Here is a 19311-nt window from a genome sequence, read left to right as displayed (position 1 = left end):
TGGAGTTAGGCTTTAATTTTGGACCACAAAAAGTCTTACACACCTTGAGAAAGTGTGTTTCAGGTAATATAGCAAGATTCTATTCTGTACTAAAAAACAATACACACACTGACAAGAAAATTGCAGGTCTGCACAGCTATTGTAATCATTTATATGAAGAACACAATAAAAATAAGAGCTGAAAAGCTACCAAATGCTCCACTAGAGGAACAAGAAATAAACATAAAAGCCTCAAGACTCTATATTTTAAGCTCTCCTCACCTCTAACTATTTGCATTAATAGCACATGCTAGAAAGGCCCGGCTAAGATTCCTTGTTGGATCACAAATTCTTTCTTCCCTGGAGCACAAAGTAGAAAGAAATCTATGTGCTGCCAGCATTACATCCAAGTAATTGATGTCTTTTTTTATTAGGCACCCATAGTTAGCCCATGATTAAGTTCCAGGCCACATTTCACACAGTTAAGCGGTTGACAAGGTGATGTTTTTACAGCTACCCAATCATGGAAGATGTAGTTTTTCACTTAGTTCAATGAATTTATAATGTCTCACACACAATAGTCACGTTTTCAGAATTTATGTTCTGTGGGGAGAAATTCATGACTTCCAAACTCGACTTGTCTGAGGGTTATTTAATGTGCAGCTGTGAATTGTGACCACTAATCCGAATGATTTATTTTCTGGAACCCCATCGGGAAAAATTAAAACAATAATATTCATTTTTTGACCTTCAAATTGTTTCATATTAGGCAGATTTCAGTCAGGAGGTCTGACACTATGGGCTGTTCCTTATAAAAGCTTGTCTGGTAATCTGTAATACCCAATGACTGAAATAAATGGAGCCTGCTCTAACATAGGTAAAGGGGAAAGGTGGTTTACTTTAAAGATCACTACAGGTGTGCTTTTTTGGGAGGATCAATATACCCATTTTGCTGGCATGCAACGGTAGGTAATGCCCTCTAAATCCTGCCACACATCTTTAAAGTGATGCTGCCAATAGGCAACCCTGTTTGAAACTGTGAAATGATGAAGATTTTTACAAAAAAAAAACAAAACACAGAGGACAGAAATCTTCATTTCTGTGGGACTTGGGGAACTGTGCATAAACAATGATCAAACCAAAAAAAAAGACAAAAAAAACAAACAGTATTTATATGAACTTCATAATGTTGCCTTTTATAGATCAGGGTTAGCATTTCTCGAACAGCATTATTTACGTAAGATGTGATATACAAAGCCTGAGTATATATGACAAACTCTGTCTTTATGTGGCTCTTGAAGAATGGAGTTGGACAGTCCTGATGGAGAATGATTAAACTTCAGGGATACTTTAATATTGCCCCCAGTAGCAGAAAGCAAGAAGGCTGAATGAGGCCCATAGTTTGGGAACCAGGGATATGAAGGTTTCTTGCAGTAATACAATTGTTTCCAACACAAAGTTCAACCAGTCCTCAGAGAGACTGCAGCCCCACAAACATTTAATCAGTAGATGTAGTGATTTGTAAACCAGTTAGCAAAACATATCAGAAATCCTTAAACTTTATTTCCGTTCATCGTGAAGGACAGTTTTACATGTGAATGCACTTGAAGCATTTCTGAGATGTTTTGTGGTTAATAAATACCTGTCTCAACCCTTCTCAGACTGCCTCATATAATTAAGCTGGAAGGAAACATGAAGTCAAGCATTATATAAACATTTCAGTGCTTGGAAACCCTTATAACAGTTTCATTACTTGACCCCAGGCATATATTATGTTGCCAGGTTCCATTGAAGGAATATATTTTTCATTATTTAATTTTATGCATACTCTCTTTGTGGTGTAACTTATTACCAATCAAATTACTAAAGGCCTTTGGGACTACATAAAAAAGAAATGACTTCAATGGATGTTAAAGGAATAGGAATGTATACACATCTACTAAACTGATCAGACAATGATTTCCCAGACGATCTCCTGCAATGGAATTCTCAAATTTGTATTTTTGGTGCAGTGGCTGGTGATGTACCATCAAAAAAGACAATCTAATAAAACTGTATATATTCCCTTGTACAGCGGGAACATTCCTCTGCTGCCTTCTTTCCATAGTGTATCCTGCTGCCATCTCTTCCCAGGCTAAACAGTACACATGAACTCATTTATCCACATGATCTAAGAAAAAAGTATTATTCATCAATCTAGGCCACCTTCTTCCGATGCGCTGAGGTCCAGTTTTGAAGCCCATTGTGGGGACTTTTGGTAATGAACACGGGCACATTGACTAGTCTGCCAATACACAGGAAGTTGTAAAGAACAGTGTTCTAAAACCCTTTTTTCAGGTTTAGAAATTTTATCAACTCCAAAGCCATCCCTCTGCATAGGATAAATGATACTTATATCACTCAAATAACAAAGCAATGTGGCACGTGCCAATCTATTTGAGCCTGAGGCGATAGCTGTACTGCACTCCATCCACCACCATCTTCATTATGGCTGGCGCTGGCAGAAAAAGTCAGCCTTCTCCCAAAGGTATTAGCACATCCACTATTGTTTCTCTACATCCAAAAATGATTCCCTTTTCTCTGCAACATATTCCTGCCATATGGGTTCTGAAAAGCAACATTCCTTACATTTTGCATTTTAGACCTTAGAATTGGTACTTCGTACTTGGTACCAAGTCGCCACCACTGTACCAACACAATCAGTTCAATATGTAATGACTTTTCTTTAAACAGTTGACACCAAATGAAAGCAATGGTACAGAAATATTTTACCTATTTAATATTAAAGCAAGCTTGTGATAATATAGAATGAAGGATTACATTTTCATCATGGATTTGGATCAATATAGAAATGTTTGGGGATAAATCTTTTGGAAAAATGTAACTATAAAAATAAAGATCATTTTAAAATTTCCAAAGAAAACAGAGCATCTTACGGAGACTCTAAATATTGCTGTTGCTTGGCTAAAACTGCCAGTTATATTTTAGTCAATGCAAAATTGTGAAAGTCCATATGCTGTAGGCTTTCTTGGCAAATTTTCAAACTTACAGCTTTCTGCTCGACTGCCAGCCATTTAGTAAAATCATCATTGTTTTATAATAGGTCTTCCTCAATAAATAAATAAATTAAAAAAAAGAAAAATAAAGAAAATGTGAATTAGGCACATTTAACTTAATAGCCAGGAGAGGACAATTAAAGATAAATTTAAAGATGCGTACAGATCTGCTATTATTGTCACTGAAAATGATTGCTGGTGATTATTTCCAGCAACAATAGGAATGAATGAGCTCTGTACAGATATCACTGTTTGTTATATGGAGAGGGGTGGACAAACAGTAGGTGCCCCACTGCATCCACCTCATTTGGAGTGATTGGTCCAATGACTCAATTAGTGATCTAGCAGGACTGATCACTAAATGAAGCTCGGCATCAGTTGAAGAGATGCTAGAATTTCTTTTGTGGCGTTTGTGAACATTTGTCAATGGCAAAACAAATATAGCAGGGGTACACAGCCAGTGCAAACATCAATTGTGAAAGCCAAGTAATCAAGAAGCTTGTTTTTAAGGTATGAAAAATCTAAAGAACTTGTTATAAAAAGTCAGGGAAACCATTTGGATGATGCAAGGAAAGGGGGGGGGGGGGCAATGCAAATCACCCCAGTTCTGATGAATGATCCTAAGATTTTAGATTATACCTAATGTTTTTGGTGAAATAATTATGCTAACCAACCTTGACACAAGTATGGAAGAAGCATGGCTATTTACCTACTCCAAAAATCATATCATCCAGGTAACATTTTTAACAATGTTCATTATAATGTGTTACTAGCTTAGAATAGCTGGGGCTAGAGCCGTGGACCATGTCTCCTGTATGCATCCCAGGCTCAAGGCGGCTTATGTCTCTAGACACAACTCACTCTCTTTGCCCATAGTGATGTCATGATGCCAGAACACTGCTACTCTCCCATCGCAGGTCTGAGCCTGGGATGGGAGAGTGGGCGGGTGGATTTGGCATCATGACATCACTATAGGGAAAGTTTCTTACCCTTTGTGTGACACACGGCTCCCTGCGCATGCGCAGTGCTGAGTTCGTAAATTTAGTGGTCTGTGACATCCAAAAGGTTGGGGACCATTGTTTTAGGTTACATTTAAATATTGAGTGACATGGAAGTATAATCCTAACCTTAATTATGTTACAAATTCTTCTGACCCTTACTTGTTAAAGTTAGCATTTCCTTTGTTAGCATTTGACTGCTATGTACTACATATCTAATAAATGCAAAACATGTAAAAGTACATACAAGGCATATTTCAATAAAAACATAAAAAACTTAGGTCAGCACTTTGAAAGCTGATCAGGAGCATCCATAAAGTGTTATATACAGAGATAAAGATAAATTCAGAATACATACAGATAAAGGTTTATTTATGCTAAAATATATTGCCAATCCATCAAAAGAGAGTAAGAAAGAAAAGTGAAATATTGAACCAGCTGGGCACAGCTGATGTAGATTTTGCCTATAGCTAGTCATTTTAGAAATGTTTTTTTGTAGTTGATTGCTGTAAGAACATGGCTTTAGTTCTGCACTTTTGCCTGCAAGTTATTATTTCAGAAATGTTGTACTTGTTTAGCCACCTTTCTGTCATGAACCAGGTCACTGACCAGTGACATTTTTCAGAAATGTGTAAAAAAAAATAAGGAAACTTTTTTGGAGACTGAAAATAAGTCCACTAGAAAGAAAACTAAAAACTGCTCTGCCTAAGGCAACCAAGACTACTGAAAGTGTAAAAAGTAAAAACAATAAGAACATAAATTTTATACCACAGTATGAACTAGTGAAGAATTGGCACACATAGTAGTTTAACAAACAATTCTTTATTATTGCATATTTCAGATGAAACCTACTTGGTCATGGTCTTGATCACTTGGTCACCTCTGCATAAAGTTATTTTTCTGCAGATTTTAAACAAATAGCTTCTTATTGACTTAGCTTGCATTGTGTTCCGGACATTATTGCTATAAGTCTCATAAAAATCAGTGTTGGTCTAACTCCCCTCCTCTCCCCCTTAGCCATTTAAAAAACACAAGCCCATAGGCTTTAAAAAAAAAGTAATACGTGAGATGTCTAGAATGTTTTTGGGTTGTGGAAGAAAATATGCAGAAAATCCATGCAACAGGGAAATAAATACAAAATGGCTTTAAACTAAGGACACAGAGGTGCAAGACAAAGGTGTTGACTGCCAATTAACACTAGCTGACCAATGAAATGAAATAGAATGGGACTTTTATTTCTCAATTAAACCAACACAGCTAATCACAAAAAAATACCACAAAATAAATAAAACTTTAATCAATGCTATATTTACATAAAATACCACTTAAATTACTAAGTAACTCTTTAAATGACAGTATTGTAAGAAATGTAGACTTTTTTCTGAACTGAGAGCAGCACCTTGAAATCCCCTTTGAGAAATACCAACTTAACAGAGTTGGGTGTCCCATGCATAAATCTAGGAACAGGTGATTACAGAGGAGAAGCTATTAAAAGATAACTTGGACATCCTAGAGCATACGGTCAATTGTTCCGAACATATTGCAGCTTGCATATTGATTGCTTCAGTTTACCATTGTCCATTGAGGCGCAGCCTACACTCTCTATGCCGATTACCTTGCTAAATAAAATATTAGGATACAATGCTTTATTTGTCATAGTTCTCTGAAGCTCGTCTGCTCTTTAGGGGCACAGATCTCAAAACCTATTTGCTTAAATGAAGTCTGCGTGCCTCCTCCACAAAAAAACTTAAAAAAGCAGGTTAATCTCCCCTGTTTTTCCTATTTAGGACGCTGCAAGAACAAGGCTCCAGATACACTATTAAAAAATGACTGAATGCAAGATGCCATTAAATTCAAATTATTATTTTTCTGTCTAACCTGAACAGTAAACATTGAGAAAATGTTATGTAATACAATGTTAATGAATATCCATAAAAAAAAGCTTACGGTAAGTATACAAGCTTAAGTTTCGGTTGAAGAATAGGCCCCCACTGTCTAACTTTAGATTAGTAAAAGCGGCACTGGTTTGGGAATTTAAGAAATCTTAGTGCCCATCCTTCATCCACTCAGTCAAGTCCACTTCATTTTGTGTTATTATGTTCAGAGATAAAAGCATTCTAGTATCTGCAGTGTTCTTACTTATGGGTGCTTTTGCATGCTGTTATCACTTGTACATTCCCTTGCCCATAATTGGAGGAAAATTCAGTTTGTTTCAAATGCATAGCTTTGGATTTTATAGATAATAAACTATACATAAACTATGGGGTATTTATACAATGTTGCTTTTCAAGTAAAACAAACTACAAGTGGAATTAGCATATTATATACATCAGTGACTTGTTTGATGATATTTTAAGGTGTATGCAGACAACATCTTCCAATTACCCTGACCTTAGCAGGATCAGGCATCTGATATTTATAGGGTACCAATACATAAACTTTGCTAAAGGGCTAAGGAACATAAGATCACCACGTTAGATAATTTCAGCAGTTTGACCTTCCTATAGCCACTTTACTAACTTTACCCATGAAATGAGAAATTCCCGTGGTGCACCCTCTTGTGCCATGCTGCTATGTTTACATTTTAATATATATCACTAAAAAATTACTGATAGTTATTTTATGAGTGGAGCAATATCAACACTTCCAGTCCATACATATTTACAAAGGCATGGAGTTTGGGTGGGTACTCTACAGGGTCCTGCTTTTCTGGGCACAGGGCTTACCAATGCAAAATAAGCAACCTGTGATAGTGAAGAACCCTTCTTTAAGCTTAAATGGTATATAACCAATAACCAGTACAATTATCACATTATTGTTTCCCTGTTATGTGCAGTACTGCACATAGGTGCATTTAGGATTTATTTTGAAAGGCATCCAACTCACTAAAGAAATAAACCAATGAGTTGAAATGAAATACATTCCTGGAAAAAGGGTCAGGGGCAGTTATGGATGTGCAGTGTGGTGGCAGATCATTCAAAATAAATGGTTTGCCTTAATGCAGCAAAAGTTACATGTGTGTGTTAGCGCACCAAAAAAAAGTGAACTAGGCCTTACACCGGATGATGTATAAGCCTAGATTGCTGCTAATTACATTAACCTTTGGCCTAGAGGGAATATATGATTTACTGCCAGATGTATCATATATGCCTCTGAATACCCAAATAAACTAAAAAGTTAAAATTAAAACAATTTTGTAAGATTTGTGGTTTCATAGTATTATTTTGTTTAAAGGGAACATACAGGGTCACAAACTGAAGTGCTGACATTACACACTCATCACTAAAAGAACTAGAGCAGTCATGCTGACCTTGACTTTCTTTGTAAGTTCCTAACTTGCAACAAACAAGCAGCCATTATTAAACTGATTACCTACATACTTCAGTTACTGCTAGATCAGTGATTCATTAGAAATTAAAATCAACTCAGCAGTGATAGCTTCCATAATTCTATTCCCATAGGTTACTTTACACACAACAGCATAGTGTCTGCATTCAGTTACTAGAGTTTGCAGTTGACAATCCCTGCTGATCATGAAGTTATACTTACACCCATACAATAAAGCTGTAGATTTCAAACAATGTGATGTAAAATTTTAGGGCTACATGCATTTGTCTTTTTGAAGTGTTATCACACATTAAAAAGTGACAGTTTATTTTTGAGAACAAAGTTACCTTCCAGACCCCTTGGAAGTAGATGTAGTTCACCTAAAGATGTATATAAAATCCCCTAATGGTTACCCTTCCCTTCACAGTCTTTAGAAGAGAGGTACACAGGTCACACAAGGAGAATCCTGTTACCCGTTATTTGCATGTAATTACACAGGCTTTTTGTTCATACTAAATTGCTTACACAAATAAGAAATTAATCACACTGACTTGCATAGCAATAGATTTTTAAGTAACAGTTTCCCAGCACTTGAAATTACTACTCACAAAGGGATAAGCCCTGTTGAATGTCAAGTGTTCCCACTGACAGTGCTGTTAAAGAATGAATAAGGAAAACAAGAGAGAGTAACACCATTCCTAGAATGTGAAGACATGGCCTCCAATATTTAGGTATTAAAAGATATTGGACATTATCTTGTAACAGAAAAGTACAGAATCCATCATAAACAGAGTTTGTTGGAAGTTGTTTGTTACACAGGTAGCTATTTCCCCCACTTAAGACATTTACCCCACTAACATGAATACAACTACAGAGAGTGAGATACCTGCAAAAAGTCCAAAGCAAAGGTGCACTACAAATCTGCATCTAAAGCATATAACATATAGGGGTTACATCAGAGCTTCAGCAGACATAACACATAATTTAACACACTTTATTATTCATTTAAATGAAAATAAATATAATGAAATGTATATTTACACATAACTAGCAGGCAGTATGGTAACAAATAGTAGCTGTTCTTGAGGGAGTGCGGTTTACATTCCCTTATGTATAGGTGGGCAATGGATAAGTGTACTTTCAGTAAAATGCAGTGTCCACTTGTTAGAATAAGTACTTCCTAATCTTCAAGTGGGATTCCCAAGAAACAATAGAGTTCTCTTTAGCAAAAAAAAAAAAGGGAAGCTAAAAATCCACTTTCAAAATATGGGACCAGGCAGGGCTTTTTTTGCAGAAAGCAGCAGGCAATGCAATTGGTGGAGGAAATACGAGATGGCCAAAGATGGCAACAAGGAAAAGAAGGAAGAAGATGACGGTGTCCGCAATGGAACAGGGACAGGTTAGCATAACATGGTTTAGTTCTGCTTTAAGCAGAAATCATACAGAAACACACTGCCAGATGCATATACGTTACACTTTAGGTACAAGAGGGTAAAATGGCAGCACACTGTGTATGCAAGGTGTTTAAATGAAAGCAGCTAGGCCCCCTAAAGTTACATTTTGTAAAGACTACTGTCTTAAGCTGCGTACACACGTCCAATTTTTATCGTTGGAAATGAACGACGAACGAACGACGAACAACAAAAATCGTTTGTAACCAACGACGCCGACAAACGAGGATAGTCGTTGGAAATGAACGACCGGACCGGCGGATCGGACGACGATCGTTGACCATCTATCGTGTGTACTGTCGTTCAGTGATCGTGCATGTTCTGAGCATGCGCGATGAACGAACATTTGATCGATACAGGCTGTATTGTGTATGTGAGTGTATATATATTCATATATATATATATATATATATATATTCATATATATATTTTCATTCATATATATATATATTCATATATACTGTGTGTATATATACGTGTGTACAATATCTTTGAACGATCGTGTCGTTATCTGTATGTACAGGATCGGTGCTATACGATCGTTCGTCGTTCGTTTACAAACGATAATAATTGGAAGTGTGTACGTAGCTTAACAATATAATGTTAACTTGAAAACAAATAACATCAGAAGGTATAACAAACAAGATAACTCCAAAAGCCAGGGCAACAATAAAAGCTTCTATTTTCTCTCACTAACAATATTATTTGATCAAATATAAAACCTAAATGATAAAATGCCAAATACATCAAAGAAAATGTATATGGGGAATAAAAACCAAGTATGGGGGCCAAACCAATATGATGCAATATAAAGAAAAGGAATGTATGACCCATCTAAGTTGGCTGTGGACCATCTTTTTCCTTTCTGGGTGTGTTTGTGAATAAGTATAAAAACGCATAAAACATAAGCAAGAGCTTTCCATTCTGGAAAATAAGAGTAAGGCTGAGAACTATAATGTAATAAATACTCCACATACTCCATCTCTTTACTGCAAAAATGTGTAAAGTAAAATAGGAAACTATACAGCCTTCATTTATATTTTTTTAATGCATTACCTATTCCTTAAGTTCCTTATATTTTATCAGAGGAAAGTGGAGGGGAACTAAAATGGTATACTGGTATACTGACTTTACTGCCATGAAGATTGTTTTAAACTCTGGGAAAATTGTAAAAATAAGGCTTGAAAATATATATATATTCATTAATTCTTTGAGGGTTCACACATTTAAGAGTAAATTTATGGGAAAAACTCTATAGGTGATGACCAGCATTCAATCATGAAAGAATCAATCAAATCTTTTTTTTATATTCTCTTCCAAAAATCTTCACTCTGCTACCATGACCAAAATTGCACAGACCATTTTTCCCACCATGCAACCATTCATATGTAGTGTTACCTCCTGAAATTGTTTTAAGTTGGGTGGGATAAAGCTGTAGGGGGGTGGCAGCCCCTGTATTGTGACCCAACTTTTCTGTAACTACCCAAAAACAGCCAGATGGTGCACCCAGCTAAGGGGCTAGGGAAAACACTGCACATCTATGGGAAGCTATACTCAAGCCAGTATCAGTAACATTCTTTTTTGCAAAGAAGAATAGTAAGAATGTTTATTATTCATTTGTGAACAACATGTTTAAATAATTGCATGAGCGAAAGTCTGTTTAGGGAGCACCTAGAAAAAAGTTTAACAGTTTTAATGTACATTTCTCAATATATATTTATTCGTATACCAGGAGTGATTCAGAGACTTAACTATGCAACCAAGTAATTTAACCCTTTAAAATTGCAAGTGCAATGATTGCTGATTAACAGCCTGTACAGAACGTCAGCGTCCAGGAAAATATATCGGTACTTGTCAAACCCTACCAAGGACAGGATTTAATGATGCAATATGGTGCATAGTCTGACAACACTGCCCAAATTTACTAGGACAACTACTTCATCTAATTAGCATCTTTCTTTTTCCACTGCCTCATTTATTGATTCGTTGGTCTAGGACTGCCAACCCGCACAGTGGTGAGACAGCCAGAAACACACCCTACTTCAAATAAAAGAAATGCTTTTTCTGAAGCATTTTCTGCAAATAAATCAAAGCTAAAAGAAAAATAAAATTATTATAATGGAGTTTCTTGCATGGAATATATGCTATACCAAAAAAATTGGAAAGATATGCCAAAAGGAAAAACCGCAAAGGTCTCCAAGATTTAAATATTGTGGATAACAGACTGACAATATCTAGATTAAAAAAAAAAGAAACAAGATAACTGTATCCAACTTTTAGGCTGTGTACACACGATGACCGTCACCCAAGAAACAGTTGGGTGAAAAACTGGTGTGTGTACAGCAGACCCGCCATCTTTCTTCAATATACCCTGGCGGATTACTAAACGACTGACCGGGAATGACTGTCCTGCTTTCCCATGGAGGAGAGTACAACGGTATGCTGCTCGCTTATCTTACCTCTTTCCCTGTGATGTGTGTACAGCACTCATTCATTCATCTGTCACTGGAAACTATCATGAAAGTTTGTTTCCAGCCCTAGTAATCCAACGTCTCTATGGGGCTTAAGAGTGTGCGCAGGTACAGGATCTCCACCTATACCCACCTGATAATCTATTTCAACCAATCACCGAAATGGGGTAGGATGAATCAAAATAAATGGGGATGGGTCAAGATTCTATTATAAAGAATACCCAATCCTGTGCAGGGAAATGTAAAACAAAACATGATTTTTGCTTGCACATGATCAGACAGTCAGCACTGCTTCACCTAATTCACCAACTATACTTCTTACATTGATAATTCACTATTCTGCTGGCAGAGGAACTATGGATTCAGTTGGGCATGAGTACAGTGGGAACCGGTGAACAAAAACAGGTATTTTTGGTGGTGATTTGAAAATAAAAGTATTTAAAGCCTCATTCACACAATATGCAGTGCAGGTCACTGCACCTCACAACATAGATCAGAACATTACTGAATGCATTGTCTGACATTTCTTGTAAATTGATTTAAACACAGTACACTGGTACAACACATTGCTGCATGCATATTTGTCCATTTCTGTGCTCTGCCCTAATAAATGTAATAGACAGGGTCAGTGTCTCAACAGATGTTGTGTATAATAAAAATCAACCATGTGCATTATGCGTATAAGATCTAACAAATATATAGTCGTGCTAGAATTTACAAATTCATACTAAAAATAAAATAACTGTTTGCCAATAGATCAACTAAAGGCTTTATAACAAAAAATAACTAATGCAGGTACAGTTTCTCAGGAGTTTTTGTGAGCCCCGGTCAGCTGATCACCATTCTGACATGTAGAAACCATGAAATTCATGAGAATACTAACATCAATAATATTCCCTGAGCAAACAGAACATGCCCCTGCAAACACAGAACAGCGATTTAATTCAAAGTTGACCAACAGGCTTTGAATAAGTGAGGATATTAACTATGGTGTCACATGGTTTTTTATTAGAATTATGTTATGACACGCAGAGGGGATTTAGACTGATTTGCTATTGCTAGGAGAGTGAAATATGCCTGAGAGTGCTGCCTTTTACATGTAAAACAAATTGGTGCTTTGAGCAGTCTGAAGTCATTAACCTGACCACCAAGCAAGGAAAAAAAAATCCTACTGTGGTTCAAACATGCCAATAACACAATCACTTACTTGATGAATATTTTAAAAGATACTCAAAGTAGTCCGGAGGTCTTTTCTATTCATCCCAGGAAAGCTGGTTTAAGAATACTGCGGTTTAAAAGTGCACCTATATTTCACAAAAATGTACAGTAAAAATTAATGCACCAGTAGAGACCCTGCCAAGGTAACAGAGCTGACTGAACATAAAGCAGCAGTAACTTTTCAGTTACTGCCGAAATTTCCATTTGTAAGCCCCATGGGAACTTCTGTTCTCGGATTTAGTTTAGAGGAGGAGGACTCTTCAGCTGATAACTACCATATAAAATGATATGTGGTGTAACATTCAGCTTCCCTGTTCTACCAAACCTGGGTCAGATGCCAAGCAAGGTTTGATTTACCATATTGGCACTAGGAACTAGTGGCTGGGACAGAAATGTTGGAAGGGGTATTGATGAGTCCCAGAATTACACTATATCTGATGCCAAACCTTTTTCCCCCCACTTTTGGATAGACTAAAGACATTTCCATAACCTGTGAGGTGCAATTGGTCCAGTCCAGGAGATTTGGAAGTATGAGGAAATCAGGTCACGTGCTTAGTTGAAGATTTGCCCTCTATTCCTGGTATGAGAACTACTCAAAATTTTGGGTTTTTCCTTTACTTTAGCCTCAGTGACAGGACATAGAATAAATCTGCACAACATTTTTATTAAAGGATGCATCACTTTGTAAAAGTGTTTACCAAGCACCTCAGATTTGTCACCAATCAAATATCCTTGTACACAAACTTTCACTGACCCAGGTGTCAGTGAAATATATATATATATATATATATATAATATTATAAAAAACTGAAGTGAAAGTCTGTTTAAAAGTTGATGCCCCATGGGATGAAGCATAAAAAAAAATACAGTCCTATTTTGGAATCACATTACTAGATGCATTAAAATGGGCAGACCCAAATTTCTCATCAATATTCTTCAACCTCTGGTGCAAGGTGACATGCATTGGCATTAACGGATCATGGAATAAAATTACAAATACCTAACAGAAAACTTTCAAATTCCAATTATTTTATCTCCAGAGCAGGTCATCTTCAATTTATCGTTTTCAGAGAACCTGCATTTGTGGACAGGAGATAAATGTTTATTCAGTGTGTGCAGAAGCTACAAGAAAATATAAAAGTATATTATGGTACTGTGGTGGATAAAAAAGGATTATCCTAGTTTTTAGCATGAAAAAAAGTTTACCTTCCCCTGCAAATTTTCATACTTTGGAAATAAGTTTATTGTCAAAAGCTCAATAGATGTTTGGGTTTTTTTGCAATTGATCCAAAATTATATTTGGTAAAGACGGGAATAATTACCCAATATAATAATAAACCCAATAATTGTATCTTGATAGAAGTGAAATAACAAGGCTTCTTTCAGTATAAGAACATGTTTATCAGGGTGCTCCTCATAAAAAATCAGTTTTAAAAACTCCATATACACGAGCCAAGAGACTGATTGGCTGTTTCAGGTTGCTAAACTTTATTTATAGCTATTGTGCCCCACACTATATTTAGAACCAACTGAAGCTTTAAACAAAAATGTGCAATGTAAATGCACAAAAATAGAAAGAGATCAATATTCCACCTTTGTATTTGATGTCTAACCGCAAAACACTCCAGCATACAAATAACTCACTGCACAAATGTGAATAGAATCTAACTGTAGTTTAGAAAGGGCAGGTAAAGTCAAAAATTATTTTCTCTTTAAGAGTAGAGAAGGTTTTGTAATTTCTGCAGTAGATGATGTATTTGGAAGATTGACCTGTACTTAAGACACAAAAGAGGAAGTGAAAGTAAATCTCCCCAAGGAAGAAAACTTCCCTATTTACCCACATTGAACGCATGCAGTATGTTGCTGTGCAGCAGTCTGTGTGCCTTATTAGTTAGCCAGCTGTTAATGGAACTGGTGTTTTCATTGGAAGATCTTCCCTCTCCTTCTGTTCTTGCAACAAGTCTAAAATGCTGAATTTTACAATAACCAAACAGTTTCTGTTTTTCCCCCTATGTTCTAACCAAAAAAGTTTCTTACACTCTAAATGCACAGTTAAAACGCACGAGAAAAGTTTTACCTGCCAATAGATTATGTTCAGCCAATTCTTCAATCCAGACATACCTGCCAAACAGCACTCCCTTGTCCTCAACCTAAACTGAAGCAGCACAGCTTGGTCAAGTAAACTCCATCAAGCACTGACTGGGTAATAAAGGGGCCGCCGCACTAAAGTCAGCCATCACTTACTCTGCTCTCTGCCCCAACTACGTGTTCCTTTCTACACTGAGAACACAGCGGCAGAGTCTCACCACCTCCTAGTGTTAGCTATTCCCTTCCAAGATCAAACTCTGCTGTACAGAGAATCTGATGTAAACTTAAATTACAATCATTTAAACCAATGAATAACCTTTTATGTTTGTTTTTATTATTATTTCCCAGGAGTTTTGCTCAAAATAAACCTGTATATACCTTGCATTGTGAACTCCTTTGTAAAAAAATTTTATTTTACTTACTGTATATAGTTCTGTAATGGAAAGTCTTCAAATATAAATTCAGCCACCATTCTAACAAGTGCTTCTCAAAATGAACAAAAGTTCTCTGTGTGCAAACAGATTTCCTGTCCCCAAAACTTCCTGCCAATCTCACATGATATCTGTGTGATGATAGCCCGTGCAACTTTATGTGGCACAAACCACAAATTGAAAGCAATAAACCCGTTTTAAAATGCACTTGTGTGACAAAAAAAACTCACTACTACTGCCTACAGACTGACTGAACGGGGGTCCTTATACTTAACAGTATTGTATTGGTATAGCAAAAATGAATGCACTCAATTTCTTTCCATTAAGAAGTCCTGAAGCAGGTGACCATTGAGCCCTAGAAACACATTTTCTGCTATTTCTTTAAAATACGGGGTTTATAATAGTGAATCTGACATTCATTGCAACATTCTCCAGTAGATAATCCTCTATGTGTTTCAATGGAAGTGATTGATTCTCCACCAGGGAATGTTTTATTAATATAAGAATCACCACATTAGAGATAGACCCCCTATGAGTGGCAAATAAAGATAAATAAAGAACTCTTTCTGGTACATGTGGCATAGTCATTATCTAATCAGGGAATTTAACAAAAGTTACTACAGAAGCCATCTCTCAAAAGTATGTGTAAATGCCCTCAAACTAATTATCCTCAATAGAGGTTTCCACCCTATATTTGCTCTGGTGACAACTGCAAAATTTTAGATTATCAATATCTTACTATCCAGGTGGTCAACAGGATAGAGAGGGTGAAAATGAATCGGCATTTATATTTTAGGTCGTTAAAGCTGAGCTAAACCTGTCCTCGTTCTATAGCAGGCGCTGCCATCTTCTTTCTTCTTCTATTCCACATTCTGATCTTAAGCCACCTTGATTGGCCAGGATGATGTAATATGTAGGTGTGCATTCAGTCCTGGTGCCCGGGAAGCCAGGATTGACGATTTTCCTGGCAGGTAAGAATAGTTATTGCAGGAGAGACATGGCCTTTTTGCAATAAACACATGCCTGATTGCCAATTTTCAAAGTGGGACGTACAGTTAGTAGTTCCAATTTAAGCAACAGTTAAAGTAAAAGCCTTGTGCATGACAGTCTCAACAAGTACTAAATCCAGTTACACTGTGATGCATCTTTTTACTTTTTCTATAAAGAGCAACTAAACTGAAAAATGCCTAAAAAAATACAAAACACTTACCTTCAATCCCCCAGGGCAGTCGAATCAATCCAGAGGTCTCTTCCATTGGGTCCCGTGTTGTCCCAGTATTCGTCTTTGGACCAGTGCTCCGGGCGCTGCTATCTTCTCATTTTCTTCCTACATCTCCTGATCCAGGCACGAGATTAGGTGACGTAGGATGGAAAAAAAACTTGCTGATCTCACTGCGCATGTAAGATCGGCAAATTTTTCTCTTTGCATGAAAAGGCTCCTTTTGCATCTCGGGCATGCACAGGAGGAGCAGCCAAGAGCCTTCCGGGATGCGTGACGCAGGCATTCATTCTCTAGGCGGCAGTGCTGCAGCCTTTTTATTTAAAAAAAAAAGGGTGTTGCATTTAAAAAAAAAACAAACAACAGAATTTTTACTTAACATAAAAGGGTGATAAAGTGAAAATTCTGAGTTTAGGTACACTTTAATTTGTGGCTCACATGTCCCCCTTCCCAGAAAATTCAGATCATATTGGGAAGGTTTTGTCAACAGATGTGGTGCTGTCAATCCAGAAAAAACTGCGCATGACTTAGCTTGGGCAGGTGCTGACAAGTTTCAGGCATGTGATTTATCAGTTATTAAGCCAAAAAGCGGCACCCCACTTAATCCTATTTTTATTCAATTGCAATCCAAGCAGGCACAAAATATATGTGAGGTGGCAACTCTGCTTGGGGGGGGGGGGGGGGATCAGGGGGGCGAATGAGGAAACAGTAAGTGCAAATATACTTTTAAATAGGTGATTTAGTACTTTTTAATTTCATTGGAAGCCAATTTTCAATTAAAGGTGCACTCCAGCCTTATCTTTAATCTTCCACAGATATACAGTCTGAAAATCACTTTTTAAGTTTTCAGTGCATACAGTTCACTTTCTACAATGTATATTGGATGCTGCATCAGGTCAGAGCTTTTTGCTCGTCTGCCACTGTACATTGGGGTGCCATCCTCAATTATTGGCATCAAAACATGCCACACCGCCTTATATACATTATCAAGAACTGCAGTAACGTGTAGTAAAACATATTACTGTAATACATAGGTCTAAAAGGGGCAAAGTTTTCTTTCTTACCATGTTTTCTGGTCATTTATCATTTGGCTACCATTAAAAATTATATCCTGAAAAAAGCAATTGGTAGAAAAAACAAACCTGTAATTGCTAATTTGCACCTGAATGTTGAATCAATTGAATAAAAATACCAAATACTGGATTTTCTAGTCAAAAACCAACATGCAAAAAGCCTACTAATAAATGTTATTATAAATACCAACAATTTCCACATATACAAACACATTTTTCCCAATCTTGTGCATAATCTTCGTTCTTATTCTGCCTGCCTTCAGAAAATTCACTGACCCAGGTATGATTTGCTTGCTGAAATAAAATTAAATATGAATTTTACCAAAACCTCTCTTCCAAGTAGTATAGAGACTAAACATTAACTTCCAACTAACAATCCTATTAGTTTGCCCAGACATGACCAAACATCCTATACCTCTGAAATATCCTGTGATTATAAGTTATACTAACAGAGAGAATAAACAATATAGTTTCCTGGTGTGATACATTGAAAATGAACAAATAATGTAAATTCATAGCATAGAGCCGTGAATATAATAGGTACATTCAGCACATGAACAGAATTGCTTTATAGCTGGCTTCTATTATCATTTAAACCACTTGAATTATAAAGGTTTTTCTGTTTATCTGCTTTCGCTACTACAATACTAAAGTCATAAAGTGGCAATCTTATCTAGAAGGGCGTACATGGAGGGAGAAGCAAGTATAGATACATCGCCTAAGAATGTAAAAGGGAAGGTCACGTCAGGAAACATTTCACCCGCTTGTTTAATAATTATGCTCTACACTTTTACACAAATGTATAAAACACAAAACCATCGGAATAATTATGTTTACCAAAGCATACTATCAACATAATAAGTTTAATTCAGGAGGACTAAACTTTTTTTAAATCTTTGAATACAGCAATGAAAGGTTAAAACCCCCTTTCATTTTATTATATGTTGTGTTTGCCGAGATTTCCATTAAAGTTTTAGGTCTTAGATATGGAACAAGAAGTAAGAAATCTGTATAAAAAAAAAAAAAAAAACAAGAAAATAGCTTTTAAGACAGCTGTCAACCAAAAAAGTCCCCCTCCCAGAAATTTAGACCTTCCTGTTGTGCATTCTAGTTACTAGGACAGTTAGGGTAGTTATCTCTCTCTTGGAAACAAGCAGCAACAAAACCTGAAAAAAGTTATTTTTTTATGATGTTATTATAAAATAAATATATATATATATATATATATATATACACACACACACACACACACACACACACACACGATGATAAACCCGGCATTGCCCAGGTATTTATTTATTGCAATCTTATATTATACAGGAATAGGAATCAAATAAAGCTATAGTGACTTTCTTGTCTACATTCTTGTTTCATTTTTTTGCCTTTGATTGCACTGGGCCAATTGCCTTACGTTTTCTCGAAGGCATTATTACAGGCCAGAAATTTGTAAAAGAGTCCAAAAAAAAAGTATGTGAAATTAGAAGCAAAAGGCACACTGTCACTGATCAATACATACACACATATATACATACATGCACATATGCCTCTGACATATACCACAGCGCTGTACAAAGATGACTGGTGCACTCACATGAGTCTCAGTCATATGTATGGCAAGTTTTGGTTGAAAAGTCTCCATGCGTTTTAATGTGATGGTAGAAAATACACACATACATCCAATTTTTTATATATAAAGATTTATTTAGCTCTAACATATACCATAGTGCTGTACAATGAAACACTGAGCTAGACCCATCAGTCTCTGTACAGAGGAGCTGACACTCTAATGTCACCCCACAGTCACACATTAATATTTATATACCTCTGACATATACCACAGCGCTGTACAAAGATCAGTGGTGTCATATGTCTAGTAAGTTTGGTTTTAATGTCTCTATGCGTTTCCAAGTGATGACATACACACATACATCCAAATATAGCTCTGATATATAGAAAAGTGCTGTACAAAGATGACTGGTGCACTCACATGAGTCTCAGTC

At 36.4% G+C, this 19311-nt stretch overlaps 1 protein-coding gene across 3 annotated transcripts in view; it reads right to left on the bottom strand.

Moving 5' to 3' along the window:
* Positions 1–19311, bottom strand: part of DIPK1A (divergent protein kinase domain 1A) — a 74493-nt gene that overhangs the window by 25484 nt on the left and 29698 nt on the right. Inside the window, exon 1 of one of the 3 annotated variants that reach the window (XM_072419879.1) lies at positions 15011–15065. The exons of the other annotated variants lie outside the window; for them this stretch is intronic. The gene's annotated coding sequence lies outside the window, so the exon portion shown is untranslated. Of the gene's footprint in view, positions 1–15010; positions 15066–19311 lie in introns of those variants that run through there. 3 annotated transcript variants of the gene reach the window in all.

Source organism: Pyxicephalus adspersus, chromosome 8, assembly GCF_032062135.1.
Source record: "Pyxicephalus adspersus chromosome 8, UCB_Pads_2.0, whole genome shotgun sequence".
NCBI lineage: Eukaryota > Metazoa > Chordata > Amphibia > Anura > Pyxicephalidae > Pyxicephalus > Pyxicephalus adspersus.
This window is presented reverse-complemented; position numbering and strand designations above follow the sequence as displayed.